Source organism: Cherax quadricarinatus, chromosome 38 (genome assembly GCF_038502225.1).
Source record: "Cherax quadricarinatus isolate ZL_2023a chromosome 38, ASM3850222v1, whole genome shotgun sequence".
NCBI lineage: Eukaryota > Metazoa > Arthropoda > Malacostraca > Decapoda > Parastacidae > Cherax > Cherax quadricarinatus.
The window spans coordinates 21,312,014-21,327,824 of record NC_091329.1 but is presented as its reverse complement, the minus strand read 5'-3'; positions in this window follow the sequence as shown (position 1 = coordinate 21,327,824).

Below are 15,811 nucleotides of genomic sequence, written 5' to 3'. Positions count from 1 at the left end.
CCATCTTTCCAGTGGGATACCAGGTCCTGAGAAAAGACAGAAGGAACAGGGGGGGTGGAGGAGTGGCATTGCTGATCAAACACCGATGGAATTTTGATGAGCTGGAGAGAGGAGACAGCAGAGAAGAAAGTGATTACATAGCGGGAACGCTTCACTCTGGTGGTCCCAAGGTGATAATTGCAGTGATGTATAACCCACCACAGAACAGCAGGAGGCCAAGGCAAGAGTATGACGAGAGCAATAGAGCGATGGTTGACACACTGGCTGCAGTGGCCAGAAGAGCTCATGCATGCAGGGCAAAGCTACTGATCATGGGTGACTTTAACCACAAGGAGATCGACTGGGAGAACTTGGAGCCACATGGGGGCCAAGATACATGGAGGGCTAAGATGATGGAGGTGGTATTGGAAAACTTCATGTACCAACACGTAAGGGACACTACAAGAGAGAGAGGAGAGGATGAACCAGCAAGACTGGACTTAGTATTCACCTTGAGTAGTGCAGATATTGAGGACATCACATATGAAAGACCCCTTGGGGCCAGCGATCATGTGGTTTTGAGCTTCGAATACACAGTAGAGCTACAAGTGGAGGGGGAAGCAGGAAGGCCAGGACAAATGAAACCAAACTACAGGAAAGGGGACTACACAGGAATGAGGAACTTCCTGAATGAGGTTCAGTGGGACAGAGAACTGGCAGGGAAGCCAGTTAATGAGATGATGGAATATGTAGCAACAATGTGCAAGGAGGCAGAGGAGAGGTTTATACCCAAGGGTAACAGGAATAATGAAAAAGCCAGGATGAGCCCATGGTTCACCCAAAGATGCAAGGAGGCAAAAACCAAGTGTGCTAGGGAATGGAAGAAATATAGAAGGCAAAGGACCCAGGAGAATAAGGAGAGCAGTCGTAGAGCCAGAAACGAATATGCACAGATAAGAAGGGAGGCCCAGCGTCAATATGAAAACGACATAGCAGCAAAAGCCAAATCTGACCCAAAGCTGTTATACAGCCACATCAGGAAGAAAACAACCATCAAGGACCAGGTAATCAGGCTAAGGAAGGAAGGAGGAGAGACAACAAGAAATGACCGTGAAGTATGTGAGGAACTCAACAAGAGATTCAAAGAAGTGTTCACAGAGGAGACAGAAGGGGCTCCAGAAAGACGGAGAGGTGGGGTACACCACCATGTGCTGGACACAGTACACACAGCCGAGGAAGAAGTGAAGAGGCTTCTGAGTGAGCTAGATGCCTCAAAGGCAATGGGGCCAGATAACATCTCTCCATGGGTCCTGAGAGAGGGAGCAGAGGCGCTATGTGTACCCCTAACAACAATATTCAATACATCTATCGAAACAGGGAGATTGCCTGAGGCATGGAAGACAGCAAATGTGGTCCCAATCTTTAAAAAAGGAGACAGACATGAAGCACTAAACTACAGACCAGTGTCACTGACATGTATAGCATGCAAAATCATGGAAAAGATTGTCAGGAGAAGAATGGTGGAACCTCTAGAAAGGAATGATCTCATCACCAGCAGACAACATGGTTTCAGAGACGGGAAATCCTGTGTCACAAACCTACTGGAGTTCTATGACATGGTGACAGCAGTAAGACAAGAGAGAGAGGGGTGGGTGGATTGCATTTTCTTGGACTGCAAGAAGGCGTTTGACACAGTACCACACAAGAGATTAGTGCAAAAACTGGACCAAGCAGGGATAACAGGGAAGGCACTGCAATGGATCAGGGAATACTTGTCAGGAAGACAGCAGCGAGTAATGGTACGTGGCGAGGTGTCAGAGTGGGCACCTGTGACCAGCGGGGTCCCACAGGGGTCAGTCCTAGGACCAGTGCTGTTTCTGGTATTTGTGAACGACATGACGGAAGGAATAAACTCCGAGGTGTCCCTGTTTGCAGATGACGTGAAGTTGATGAGAAGAGTTCAGTCGATCGAAGACCAGGCAGAACTACAAAGGGATCTGGATAGGCTGCAGACCTGGTCCAGCAACTGGCTCCTGGAGTTCAATCCCACCAAGTGCAAAGTCATGAGGATTGGGGAAGGGCAAAGAAGACCGCAGACGGAGTACAGTCTAGGGGGCCAGAGACTACAAACATCACTCAAGGAAAAAGATCTTGGGGTGAGTATAACACCAGGCACATCTCCTGAAGCGCACATCAACCAAATAACTGCTGCAGCATATGGGCGCCTGGCAAACCTCAGAACAGCATTCCGACATCTTAATAAGGAATCGTTCAGGACCCTGTACACCGTGTACGTTAGGCCCATATTGGAGTATGCGGCACCAGTTTGGAACCCACACCTAGCCAAGCATGTAAAGAAACTAGAGAAAGTGCAAAGGTTAGCAACAAGACTGGTCCCAGAGTTAAGAGGTATGTCCTATGAGGAGAGGTTAAGGGAAATCAACCTGACGACACTGGAGGACAGAAGAGATAGGGGGGACATGATAACGACTTACAAAATACTGAGAGGAATTGACAAGGTGGACAAAGACAGGATGTTCCAGAGACTGGACACAGCAACACGGGGACACAGTTGGAAGCTGAAGACACAGATGAATCAAAGGGATGTTAGGAAGTATTTCTTCAGCCACAGAGTAGTCAGGAAGTGGAATAGTTTGGGAAGCGATGTAGTGGAGGCAGGATCCATACATAGCTTTAAGCAGAGGTACGATAAAGCTCATGGTTCAGGGAGAGTGACCTAGTAGCGACCAGTGAAGAGGCGGGGCCAGGAGCTTGGACTCGACCCCTGCAACCTCAACTAGGTGAGTACAACTAGGTGAGTACATGTGGTAATGCTTTATTTACAGCTAGCAAAGTCAGGGTATTTCTCCAGAATGGTCTGCAATATACCACTGTGGATAAAATACTTAGCCATTTCTTGAACATTTCTGAGTGAGTTGTTTCTAAATTCATTAATTTTATCACACTCCAGTACATAATGACGCAGGGTGTGACAATAGTCCATCTGGCAAAGTTTACATTTCGTTTGGTCTACATCTGGTGGTGGTGATTTAACCTGCCAAAGATACTTGTAACCCAGCCGGAGCCGGGCAGTAGTGACATCCAAGAGTCTGCTTATTTTGTTGGATGCACCATAGACATGTGGCTCCTCCTGCATGATAGAGTGATGATAGATGGACTCACTGGTGTCAATCTCCCTGAGCCTTAAGTCCATAAAATTCAGTTGAAGTTCTTTTCGTATTATTGTTCTCAAACTACTACCTGACAAGCCAAGATTGTAATCTACTCCCTCTTTGAAAGCATACAGCTTAGCCAATTTATCAGTTCTATCATGCATCTGAAGACCAATGTGAGATGGAATCCACAGCATGTGCACTCTGACTCCACTGTCCACAATCCTACCTGTGTCTGGCTTCTGACACAAGCATGCAACAATTTATGCTTAATGACTCGAGAGCATTTATGGATGACAGAGAATCAGTTACAATTAAACTGTCAATCTTTGATACATAGATGCATTTCAGTGCAAGGAGTATGGCAAACAGTTCTGTCTGAAGGGTAGAGGCCCAATTATTGATGCGTGCTCCAATTTCTTTAAGAGAGCCATCACTCTGTACGACAACAGCAGCACTACCAGCTGCACCAGTGGATTGGTGAACAGAACCATCAGCGTAAATAATTTGCGAGAGTGTGTGCTGTGTGACTAAGTTATCAATACAGCTTAAGGCCTCATGTTTGGCTTCAAGGCGAAGTTTTGGTTGTGATTTAAGAAGTAGTTTGGGGGGAAATGGAGGAATGGTAGTTTGGAATGGGGTAATATTCCATGGAATGGAGAAGCGCCGTTATTGCCCTACTTGACATAGATCATGTATCTGATTCATGTGGAGGTCGGTTCCAGTTTTTTCGATCCATCTGGAGGAGTGTTCACCAGTGCTGAGGAAAGTTTGGAGGGCTTCTGTGCAGAGGTTTGAATGGGCTTGCCTGAGCATATTAACCCTAATTAGGATATTTCTTTCAGTAACACGATCTCTGATGCTTGGAATATCAAGTTCTTTTTGCATATTTAAAATTTTGGCAGTACGAGGGCATCCTAAAATGATCCTCATTGCTTCGTTCTGCAGTTTTTCCAGCCCTCCAAGCTTCCAGTCAGACACAAGAGCAAGTAGTGGCGCAGCATAATCAACCAATGATCTAATATAAGCAAGATACATCATTTTCACAATTTTAACATTAGCACCATACCTGGGGTGAAGCCCTGCCACAACTCTAAGTGCTCTTAGTCTTTCTTTGTATTGGCGACAAAGTCTTGTTACAACAGGTCCAAGTAGTGGAACCTCAAAGCCTAGATACCTGTATCTGCTTACATATTCTAGAAGAGACCCATCATGCAACTGGATCTGACGAACTGTGCCTCTCTGTCGAGGAGGACGCCTATTGAGTATCTTTGTTTTATCAGTAGAGATTACCTTCCCAGGTCCTGACACGAGGCTAGTACATGATTAAGAATGTTTTGGGTGTTGGAGAATCCGGTGGTGTGAATCATTATATCATCAGCAAAACTGATCACATAATGATGGGGCTGACTAGGCATAGCATTAAGTAATGCATTAATTAGAATATTGAACAGTGTGGGACTGAGCACACCTCCCTGTGGGGTTCCTAATTCAAAGTCTTTAGTTACACTTCTATGTCCCTGGAACAACACAGACGATTTTCTGTTTGACAGGTAGCCTTTAATCCAGCGGAGAAGCCATCCTCCAACATCCATTCTGGCAAGTTCACTAATGATTACATGTCGGTTGGCTACATCGAAAGCGGATTTAAGGTCAAGGAAGGTAGTGTATGAGCTGTCAGTGTGCAGAGTGAGAAATGTGGCTATGCAATGATGCACGCTCCTTCCATGCATGAAACCATGTAACCGGGGAGACAAAAATTGTTTGATTCTGTACATGAGACGATTAAGAATCATTCTCTCAAATGTTTTACACAAGCAGCTAGTAAGAGATATTGGGCGAAATGCATTTTGTTGATTGGGCTTAGGAATTGGAATGATGAGGCTGTTGGTCCAAGATTGAGGGAGCTCCCCAGTTACATAGCTCATGTTATATAATTCAAGTAATGGATTACCTGGTACTCGACACAGCAATCTGAGTATGTTGTAAGTAATATCATCCTCACCAGGCGACGTGGAGTTGCCCTTAGTTAGTGCTGCATCAAGTTCATAATTGGTGAAAGGAATGTTGCAATCATCTGCTTTGCTGAGCATAAAGCAAACAAGTCTCTCCCTTGCATCATATTTGTCATTTAGTTTTGCCTGTGTGGTACTGGGAAGATTATCATAGCTAGATGTAGCAGCCCAAGCACTGACTAACTCATTCGCCCTATGTAAGGGATGAGGGTGCGCGATCTGTCCAGTTCGGGTACCCTTAATTCTATTTATGTCCCTCCATGCTCGGTTAAGTGGGGTGTGAGCATTAAGACCGTTGACAAATTTTTCCCAGTCTGTTTGCCGCAGCTCTGTCATACGCTCTCTGGCAGCAGCAAGGGCAGTTTGGAAGAGCCTCAGCATTCCAGGGGTACGATGTTTTCTATAGGCTAGGCCTAGTCTGCGAGCAGTACGTTTCAGTGTACGAAGTTTAGAATCATTGTAATAAGTATGGTTTTTGAAGGAGGTACGATTATTATGGAAGTTTGTTGGGTTTAGAGTACCAAGAGGTTTCAGTGGCGGCTCTAAGTAGTTCTGAATACTGCTCACAAGATCATTGTTAAAGGTCTCTACAGAGGAACACTCATAGGAATTATACCAGTCAGTCACATGTGCAACAAAGTCATCATGCTGATCAGTGGGAACATTAAAACGTTTCCGTTTGAATATCCCACCAGGAAGGATAGTATTACCAATATCTAGTGAGGTTAGCCTAGGGAAATGATCAGACGCTATATCTGTTACAATGGAAGACTCACAGCTGGCAGAAGTAATGTTGAAGCCCAGGCACAGATCAAGGACGCCTCCATAGATATGTGTGGGTTCAAGGTCACCTACAATTTGGACATTATCATGACTGTTTAAGAGTGACAACAGTTGATTGCCATTACGATTACCAAATTGTGAGTTTCCAGTTCTTTTGTGTCTCGCATTGTAATCGCCAATAATAAGAGTAGGCTCAGAATAAGCACAAGTTGGGAGCTCCAAGTAATTAAATTTATCAGCAGGAGCATACAAGTTAAATATGTTGAGAGCAGAGTTCCCTATATAAATCCTAACACCGTGATATTGTAGCCCCTCTGTTTTCTTGTGTGCAAGAAGTTGATGGGGAAGCGATTTTTTAATATATAGAACACAAGAGTTAGTAGATTTGAGGTTATATGCAACAAATGATGGTAATTTAGGGGGTTGGGATTTTTCAGGGACTCTGCACTCTTGTAGACACACAACATCAATGGGTTCGGTGGTTACTTTATGATGAAGGTCAGGAAGTCTTTTTCTAAGTGATGCAATATTCCAGCTTAATATAGAAAGTTTATACGAGTTTTGATCCATTATAGTAGTCGTGGGATCATCTTGAGTTTCTCAGCATAATGAAAAAATTGTTCATATAAATAGCAGACCTTATCAATGTCAACAGTGCTACCCTTGTCCATGAGTTTGTTAAGTGCACTTCCAGTTGTAAGGCCTCGTGGGAGTCTTTGTAAACCCAGAGCATGACGTTGTTTATGTGTGAATGTATGATAGGTGACACCACCACTCACATTCCCTCCTCCACTAACATTACACGCAACACTACAACTGTCATCACCAGCGCCACTACCAACATTGTGTTCATTACATTTATCAACAGTATTGTATTCAACATTAATGTCTATGTGGTTAACCTCATCACACTCTGCCCCACCACTTATATTACGCTCATCACTATTACTAACATTATAGACACCACCGCTCTCATCACACTCTTCACCACCACTTATATTACGCTCATCACTATTACTAACATTATAGACACCACCGCTCTCATCACACTCTTCACCACCACTTATATTACGCTCATCACTATTACTAACATTATAGACACCACCGCTCTCATCACACTCTTCACCACCACTTATATTACGCTCATCACTATTACTAACATTATAGACACCATTGCCCTCATCACACTCTTCACCACCACTTATATTATGGTCATCACTATTACTAACATCATTGACACCATAGCCTTCATTATGATGCTCACTATAGTTATCAACACAAGTATTATATTCGTCATTACTGTAATTAAGAGCACCACCACCACCTTGTTCAGTAACCTTATACTTGCTTTCACAGATTGTGACAATCTTGTTATTGGTACACTCTACACATCTTTCCTTGTGTTGTTCAAGTTGTTGTTTCAGGAGAAATTGTTGTGTTTCCAGTACTTTTATACGCGACATCAGGTTGTATACCACAGGAGCAAGACATGGAACATCTGGAGACGTGAAGTCCCGGTCAGCTGAGCTCGTTGGCTGACTGTCAGCTGACTCAGCTAGGCTGGTATTGACAGCCGACGTGATGGGGGTCTGTTGACGTGCTCCCCAGGTGAGGTGCTCAACCCCATTGTCTGAGGGCAGGCATGAGCCAGTATTCAGACTCGAGGTACCTGGTAGTCCTGGGGGGTCATAATGAGGGGTACAGGGTGAAGTGCGGTTGGCTGCGATGCGATCAGCCCTCACACTGCAGTCAGTATGAGCTGCTGTGACTCCTGAGGTCTTACAATTGATACATTGTTTAGCAACAGTCTGTTGCTGTTTGATCATATCATAACACCGTTCAGAAGGATGAGCATTGGCACACACTGCACACCAGTGTGACTTAGATGGGCATTTCCTGGCAATGTGGCCCCAGCGTTGACACTTATAACATCGACGTTGAGGAGGTCTGTACAATGCAATGTAATAGAGTCTGTTGAGGGCTGCGCGGGAGTGAATATAGCGTGGCAGAGTCCCCTGGCCAGTCCACTCAGCTAATATCAGACCGTTGGAAAGTCAACGAGGGCTTGCAACATGCTCTGACACCAGATATTGAGGATTCAAGTGCTTGTTGACGTTATAGATGATAATAAGCACTTTATGTGCCCTTGGTGGGGCTGCTCGGAGTTTGATGTTGGCATATTCGCGAGTGAGAAGTTTGTCTATAAATGTTGATTCATTAGGCACAAAGATGTAGTTATCCTCATCGTGGACAAACTTGATCGTTTTCTCTAGGTTGTCTGTACTAGCTTCGAAAAACCAGTTACACTTGGTCTCTTGATCAGTGTTGTTAGGGAAATCTAACCTGACAGCTTTGGGAGGGTGTGCGCCCACTGTATTGCTTTCAGCAAGCTTTCTCTGGAAGCCTCGTTCTTTTTTCCGAGCCTGTTTACTAAAATATGTTTCAAATCTGCCTTCACCATCATCTATGTCAACACCATCAGCTATACTCATAGCTGACAGGAGTTTCACACTGGCGATGGGCTAAAGGATACCGGTGAATAGAAGGGACAAGGAAGGGATATTCACCTCGCTAGACACAGGCAATATGGGTGTAGTGGCCTGCGGGTCGCAGTGCGATTTTCAAGGTCATTCACGGGGCCACAGTCGTCTCGAGAGTTATCAATATTGCACTACTCGTTAATTACTCCAAACCCACAGCACTTAACACAGCTAGCACACGTGTCTAGGAATGACAGACAAATTTTCACTGTGGACAAACAAATCAGCACAAACTTAATATGTTTATAGATGAACCTCTGGCTTGTTACAGTTAAAAAGCCATCTCCAAAGGAGTTACCAGGTACTAGCCTTTCAAAATGGAAAACTAATTCCAGTGTTTCACTAGGTATATCCCTAGTCACAACTCACACACAAGAGTTCTCACAACACCGAAGGTACGGCCAGAACACTGTAGAATGTTCACAAAGGCATTCTGGGATTCAGAACAGATGTAACTGCATGTAACTTGGCCTTCACTGGCTGGCTTGGAGTGCTGTTTATCCTGGATCGGCTAAACTCGCCCTTATCCCATATGTAGATAATGGCGACGAGCTAAGGGATACCGGTGAATAGGAAAGTCGAGGAAGGGACATTCACCTCACTAGACACACGCAGTATGGGTGTAAGTGGCATGCGGGTCTTATAGTGCCATTTTCAAGGTCACCCAGCAGGCCAGACATTCCTCACTCATTTTAAGCCTATGTAGGTACTGATGGTAGCACAATGTCCTAAGTCAGTGAAATCCACTCGTGCAAATAGTTACAACAAACCTGCAGCACTTAACACTTCTAGCACACGTATGACAGAAGAATGTTCACTCTGTGGTGAATGCACTTAGCACAAACTTACTATGTTTATAGGTGAACCTCTGGCATGTCCCACTTAAAAAGTACTGCAATGCTCGTTAAATTGTTCTTAACTAAGCCACTACAGGAAACACTGGTACGCCAGCAGCACTGTAGAACCTATACGTAGACATGCTTGGGTCAGGAGCTGTAACTGCAGGCTGCCTTAGCTTTTCCTGGCTAGCTTGGAGTGCTGCTTTCAAGCTTGCTTGAATGTGCTTGCTAAGCCCGTGTCAACCACTTGGATATTTGATTGCAGCAGGCAGGTAGGCACACAGGAGACATATTCGTATGATGAATGGAGTGCGGCACAGAGGACTGACACGGGCACTCAAGCATTTACGTGGTCTGGCAAAAACCGCCTCTAGACCATAAGTAAATAGAGGCGAATGGCTGAGTTCCAAATCGAGGAAGGAGGGGAGACAGGCGAGGTGGAGTGAAGGAAGGCCTCCTACAGCCACTTCAAATCAACATTTGTGTTTCACTAGGTATATCACTGGTCACAGTTCACACATAAGAGTTCCAGCAGCAAATCAGCTGCGCTCCAACGATATTTGTTGCATGATGAGTTATCAGTCGGGTGAGATAAGCAGTTCTGATATAGAAGGCCTAGGACCTCAACACACACGTCCTCTCCCCTCAACCACCCAGGCCTTACTGTCTGTTTACCATACAGACTAAAACTTAACATCAAGAACTTAGCATTGACACCAAACCGGTATCAGGGTACAGACCATAATTATAAACTTTAAAAAGAATCGAGTCATACATATATAAAGTATTACATAACGTCTGACCCATGACAAAGGCTCAATACAATAGAAAGGGATATATATATACACACACCCACACACACACACACACACATCCACACACACACGTACACACAAAAAGTTTCACAAAATCACATTAATCAGATGCACTGTATGCACAAAGCAAAACAGTATCTAAGTATATCTCATCGTGCAAAAACTCAGCACGTAACATACATACAAACTAAAACACACTTCATGTCGCAAATAACTTACTACTCAAGAATCGTGTCATACAAGACTGATACACATCAAATTATACATAAAAAAAATCTACTATATTATACCTACATTCTGAAAAGTGTTATATCTAACATAATGAGACCTTGAGCTCTACATCCACACTTGGCTGCCATAAAGTCTGAATGAAAACCAGGAAACCTTTCCAAACCCACATTCACAACACTCTCACGACCCACCACCCCCCAAGGAGGCGAGCCCGTTGTGACCCCCTGACTCCCTCCAACCTATGAAAACCCCTTCACTCACTCATTATCAATCACAGATTTACGAGAATCCCTAACGTTAGCATTCTATACCCCTCTGAGAAAGCCTGATCCCACCTCCTCCCATACAAATCTCTGTTACAACACATCGTACGAGAGAACGTTACCGCAAGAACCTTTCTTCTCTCCTCACTATCCCCTCTCCCCCTCATCACCCACGACATATATATATAATCTACCATGATATAATCTAAAGCTCTTATGACACCCTCGTCTAACCCACCCGTATCTAGACTTAAAGCACGCAGAACCGACACCCCACGGCCCCCCACTCTCTGTACCAACCTACTTAACCAGCACCTAACCTCCTCTAGCCCTTCACAAAAGTAAACTACATGGAACGCAGTCTCATCCCCTCCACAGATACTACACCCCCCACCCTCTACAACCTGTCTGTTTCGTAGTATCTCACCAGACGGCAGGATCCCATGCAGGAAACGAAACATCACCTCACGCGCCCGAGGGTTTAACTTCATTTTACTAAATCTAAACCAAATACTCTTCCATGCATACATGGGGAACAAACCCTCAACTGGGATAACGCACCTACCTACAAGTAACCTACACAAAACCCTTATACGAACCTTTCTCAGTTCCTTAACCAACATCACAGCCCTCAAAATGATTTCGCATTCCCTCAACTCCATTCCTTAATACCACACACCCATCCTGTCGTGTATCATTAACAACTGCCCCACGTTCACACCCTCACGCAACACTTCCCATTTAATAAACACACATTTAGCCCTCCGTCTCAAATCCATCAACCCCAACCCACCCTGACTTACAGGTAACATTACAACTTCCCTCCTGTATAGAGTCAGAAAACTTAAGCGGGAGAATAACGACACAATACACCAATGCTTCACACGGGATGGGAAAATTCTTGTTAGGAAAACAAATGTAGGTCAACTGTACACAATCACGAACGAGAATGATCTATCAAGATTTCTCAGGGATACTAATCTTACAGAGAATAACTAAACAATGTCCAACTTAAAAGCCTACATAGTGTAGTGTATGTTATGCTCCATTATTGTTCAAATTTCATTGTACAATCTCTTAGTAATTAAATAATCAACTACCTCATTTTGTGATTTTACTAGTAAGCATAAGTCACCTTATGTAATTTTCTTATTTACTATTGTTTGCTTAAACATTAGCTGAATTGATACTTTCTCTGTCCATATTACTACCTCATATTCATTGTCTGCATCGCTCTTGGGCCATGTAGACCCCCTTGCCTGACGCTCCTCAGTAACCTGACAGCAGTGGTACGAGGAGGTGTTGTGCATTCACTGCCTGGATGAGGTAGAGTGCGGTCATGCTTTGCACCCCTCTACTGTTTCCCAGACGAGCTACTCAGTCAACAACATGGCGCCAGGTGTGCGCAGGAGAGTGAATACTGTGGGCATTGAACTCATTAGTGGGGCTTTAACGCCTACGTCAGTCGATGTGTTATTGCCCAAAATTATAAGAGAGACATACGGCATCAGAGACGAGGATTTATATGGAGTGGCACTGAACGCTGTATATAGAATTTTCGTGAAAGTGCTAACTGCTCAAGTATACGAGGCTTTGGTTGATCGTTACCAAGATGTCAGCATTAACGTAACACCGGCAGTGAGGGTCAAGTTGACGGATGTATCACGACATTATTCGTGGGTTAAGCTCCGCAACGTGCCTTTTGAGGCTGATGAGGTAGATATTCGAAATGTATTCGAACGTTATGGAACTGTACATCTGGCCCAACCTAGCAAATGGGTAAAAGGTGCTTACACAGGATTTCCTGAGGGTTCTTTTAATCTCAAGATGACGCTAAGGCATCCTATACCCTCGTATGTATATCTCGAAGAGTTTAGAACCCAGGTAATGGTAGCGTATGCGGGGCAGAGACGTACGTGCCGACTGTGGCGAATATGACCATATGGCGGCAGACTGTGGCAAGCGGAGTATGGCTCCTGCGCCGGCAAGGGGCGGAGCACCTTCGCATGAGCACCCGATGCCTAAGGAAGAACGGGGGCAAGGAGGAGGGCGTGGTCGCATGTGGAATGAAGAGGTAGTGGCTCATCCTGTGGAATCGGAAGAAGGGGTGATCCATGAATCACCTGGCCCATCAACAGTGGCTCCTGGGCCGGCAAGGGGCGGAGCAACTGCACATGAGCACCCAATGCCTAAGGAAGAATGGGTGCAAGGAGGAGGGTTTGGTCGCATGTGGAGTGAAGAGGTGGTGGCTCCTCCTGTGGAATCGGAAGAAGTGGTGATCCATGAATCACCTGGCCCATCAATAGTACAGTTGTCAAGTGAGGAGGTGCAGGAGGGCGCAGCAGTGAAGGCTATTGAGGAGGAGTTGGAGACGGTGATACAGGCTATGTTACAGTCTATGGAGGTGGAGAGTTACAGCGAACAAGGACCTGGGATCAGGGCAGAAGGTGTATGTGGGGAAGTGGAGGATCAGGTGGCACCTGTGGTGGACAGTGCGAGTGCCATGGAAGGACATGGAGGCGGATTAAGGGTGGTAGAGGTGGAAGTCCATTGTGCTGGCTCCCAGGACTCAGATATGGAAACTGAGGGAGCTACAAGGAAAAGGGCAGCAGCGTCAGATTCGGACGATGTTCTGATGCCAGCGCAAAGGCCAGGGAAAAAGACATGGGGTTATGGTACCCAGAGTGACTCTGCGAGAGGGCCACAACAGAAGGGAGGGGGATGGTTGGGAAGGAGGGGGGAGTCTGTGGCAAAGGCACAGTCCAGGGGAACGGTCTGAAAGGGAAGAATCTTGACATGAGGCGGGGAAGGAAACCTTAAACTGGCCTCAGGTGTGTAATAACAAATATTAATGGTCTGTGTGATGGTGTTAAACGAGAGTGCTTCAGAATGTTTTTGAATAGGTACAAGGTTGACGTAGCTTTTGTGCAGGAGCACAATTTTAAGCTTGGTCGTGAATTAGTGGTGCCTGGGTATCAGGCTTATGTGTTGCCGTCTGAGCATTTAAAAGGAGGAGTGGGTGTGTTGATCAGGGAGGCGAGCCCGTTTGTATTGCATAGGAAAGAGGGGGGGAGGGGGGAGAGTATTACGTGTGGAAGGATGGTGGATGGGAGAGAGAGTGGCGTTTGTGTGTGTGTATGCCCCAGCAGAAAGTGACGTGAAAGTGAAGATGGATTTTGTGCGGGAGGAGCTCGTGTACTACCTACGCACGTTACCGTCTGTGGCGATTGTGGGGGGGGATTGGAATTGTGTAATTAACAGGACAGACGTGGAACCCAGGGGAGCGGGATATTTTTCCTCAGTCTTGGGGGGCCTGCTTAGAGATCTTCAGTTACGTGATGCTTTCGGGGGAGGTCTGTGGGAGGTGGAACATACGTTTATAAGAAGGGGATATGCGGCTCGTTTGGACAGGTTATATTTATCTCAGAGGGTTTTGGTAGAGTCTTTTAAAACTATTGAGATGGTGTCTTCCGATCATAGGGCGGTATTAGTGGAGGTGGGATGGGATGCTTTGGCTCGTAGGCAGGGAAGTTATGGTTTTGGGGGATAGGGAGGGAGTGAAAGCGTTTGCAATATTTTGGGAACAGCTCTGTGCCGACAGAAGGACTGAGGAAGATGTGGTAGGATGGTGGGATAGTGTGGCTAAGTTAAGAATACGTCAATTTTATGTGAGGGAGGGCAAACGCATTAATCAATTGCGGTATGGTTTGTCAAATTATTTAGAATCTAGATTACGGGATTGTTACGAAGGGGGGCGGTGGCCGGGGTGTACCCAGTGGAGGATATACACATGTTGAAGGACAGGATATGGGATTTGCAAGAAGAACGCTTTGCAGCTGTACGGGAACAGGCGGGGTTGGACGAAGTACTCTGGGGCGACAAGCCATCAGCTTGTGTGCTGCGAGGACAGAAGGTATGACAGCGAATGACTACAATACCGCGTTTGCAAGTCATATCTTCTGTGGGGGGTTTTAGAGAGGGTCAGGTATTAAGGGACACCAAGGGGATGAGTGCATATGCAGATAGATGGTTTGAGGAATACGGGAAAAGTAGTGGGGTAGATGGCGAGGTTCTTGGGAAGGTATGTGAGTATGTGCCGTGCAAACTGGGGAGGAGTGATCGGGAGGCACTGGGTGGGGTCATTGAGGAGGGGGAAATATGGAGAGCCCTTATGGACATGAGGAAGGGTAAGGCACCCGGTATCGATGGTTTACCAAGCGAATTTTATGTACAGCACTGGGGTCTGCTTAGGGGTTTCCTAGTAAGGTTAATGAATGCCATGAAAGAAGGAGGTAAGATGGGAGAATCTCAGGCAACGGCGGTGGTGGTGTTGGTCCCAAAGGGTAAACAGCAGAGTACCCTTCAGGATTACCGAGCCATTTCGTTGCTTTGTGCTGATTATAAATTATTTGCGAAAATTCTTGGGAATCGGCTTAAATGTGTTGTGGGGAGGGTTGTGTTTGAGTCTCAGTTTGGGTTACCTGGTAGGTCAATGGGCGAGGGCCACGGGATTATCAAGGGGTTCCTGGAGGACATGGAAAGGGGAAGAGGGGCATTGGTGGCGTTGGATTGGCAAGGGGCTTATGATAGGGTGGAAAGAAAGGCTTTGAGGGATATTCTACGACAGGGGTTTGGCGAAGAAATAGTGAGGTGGGTGGATACGTTTTACTCAAACGCGAAGGTAAGGGTGCAAATCAATGGGTGTGTGGGGGGAGGAGTCAACATGGAGCGGGGTCTTCGGCAGGGATGTCCTTTATCACAAATATTGTTTGCATGTGTTCAGGATCCCTTTTATAGGATGGTGGAGGATCGTCTAAGGACGGGGAGGAGGGATGGTGAGCTGAAGCCGTGGCCTGGTTTGGTGGGCTATGTTGATGATACCACTATTTTGGTAAGTGAGGAGACACGGTTGGGACTTTTGGGGGAAGTTGTACACACTTTTGGGAGAGCTACTGGGATGAAGGTAAATCTGGAAAAGTCAATAATCATGGGGCTGGGAGACTGGGCAGAGAGATTAGATTGGGGATGTGATGTTGTGCAGCGGAGGACTGGGAGTCTGAAAATCTGCGGTGTCATGTATGAGGCTGACCTGAGTGCTGCAAGGGTTAGCAATTCGAATAGGATGGTGGAACAGGTGCAGCGATGGTTGGGAATGCTGCAACCTCACCATTTA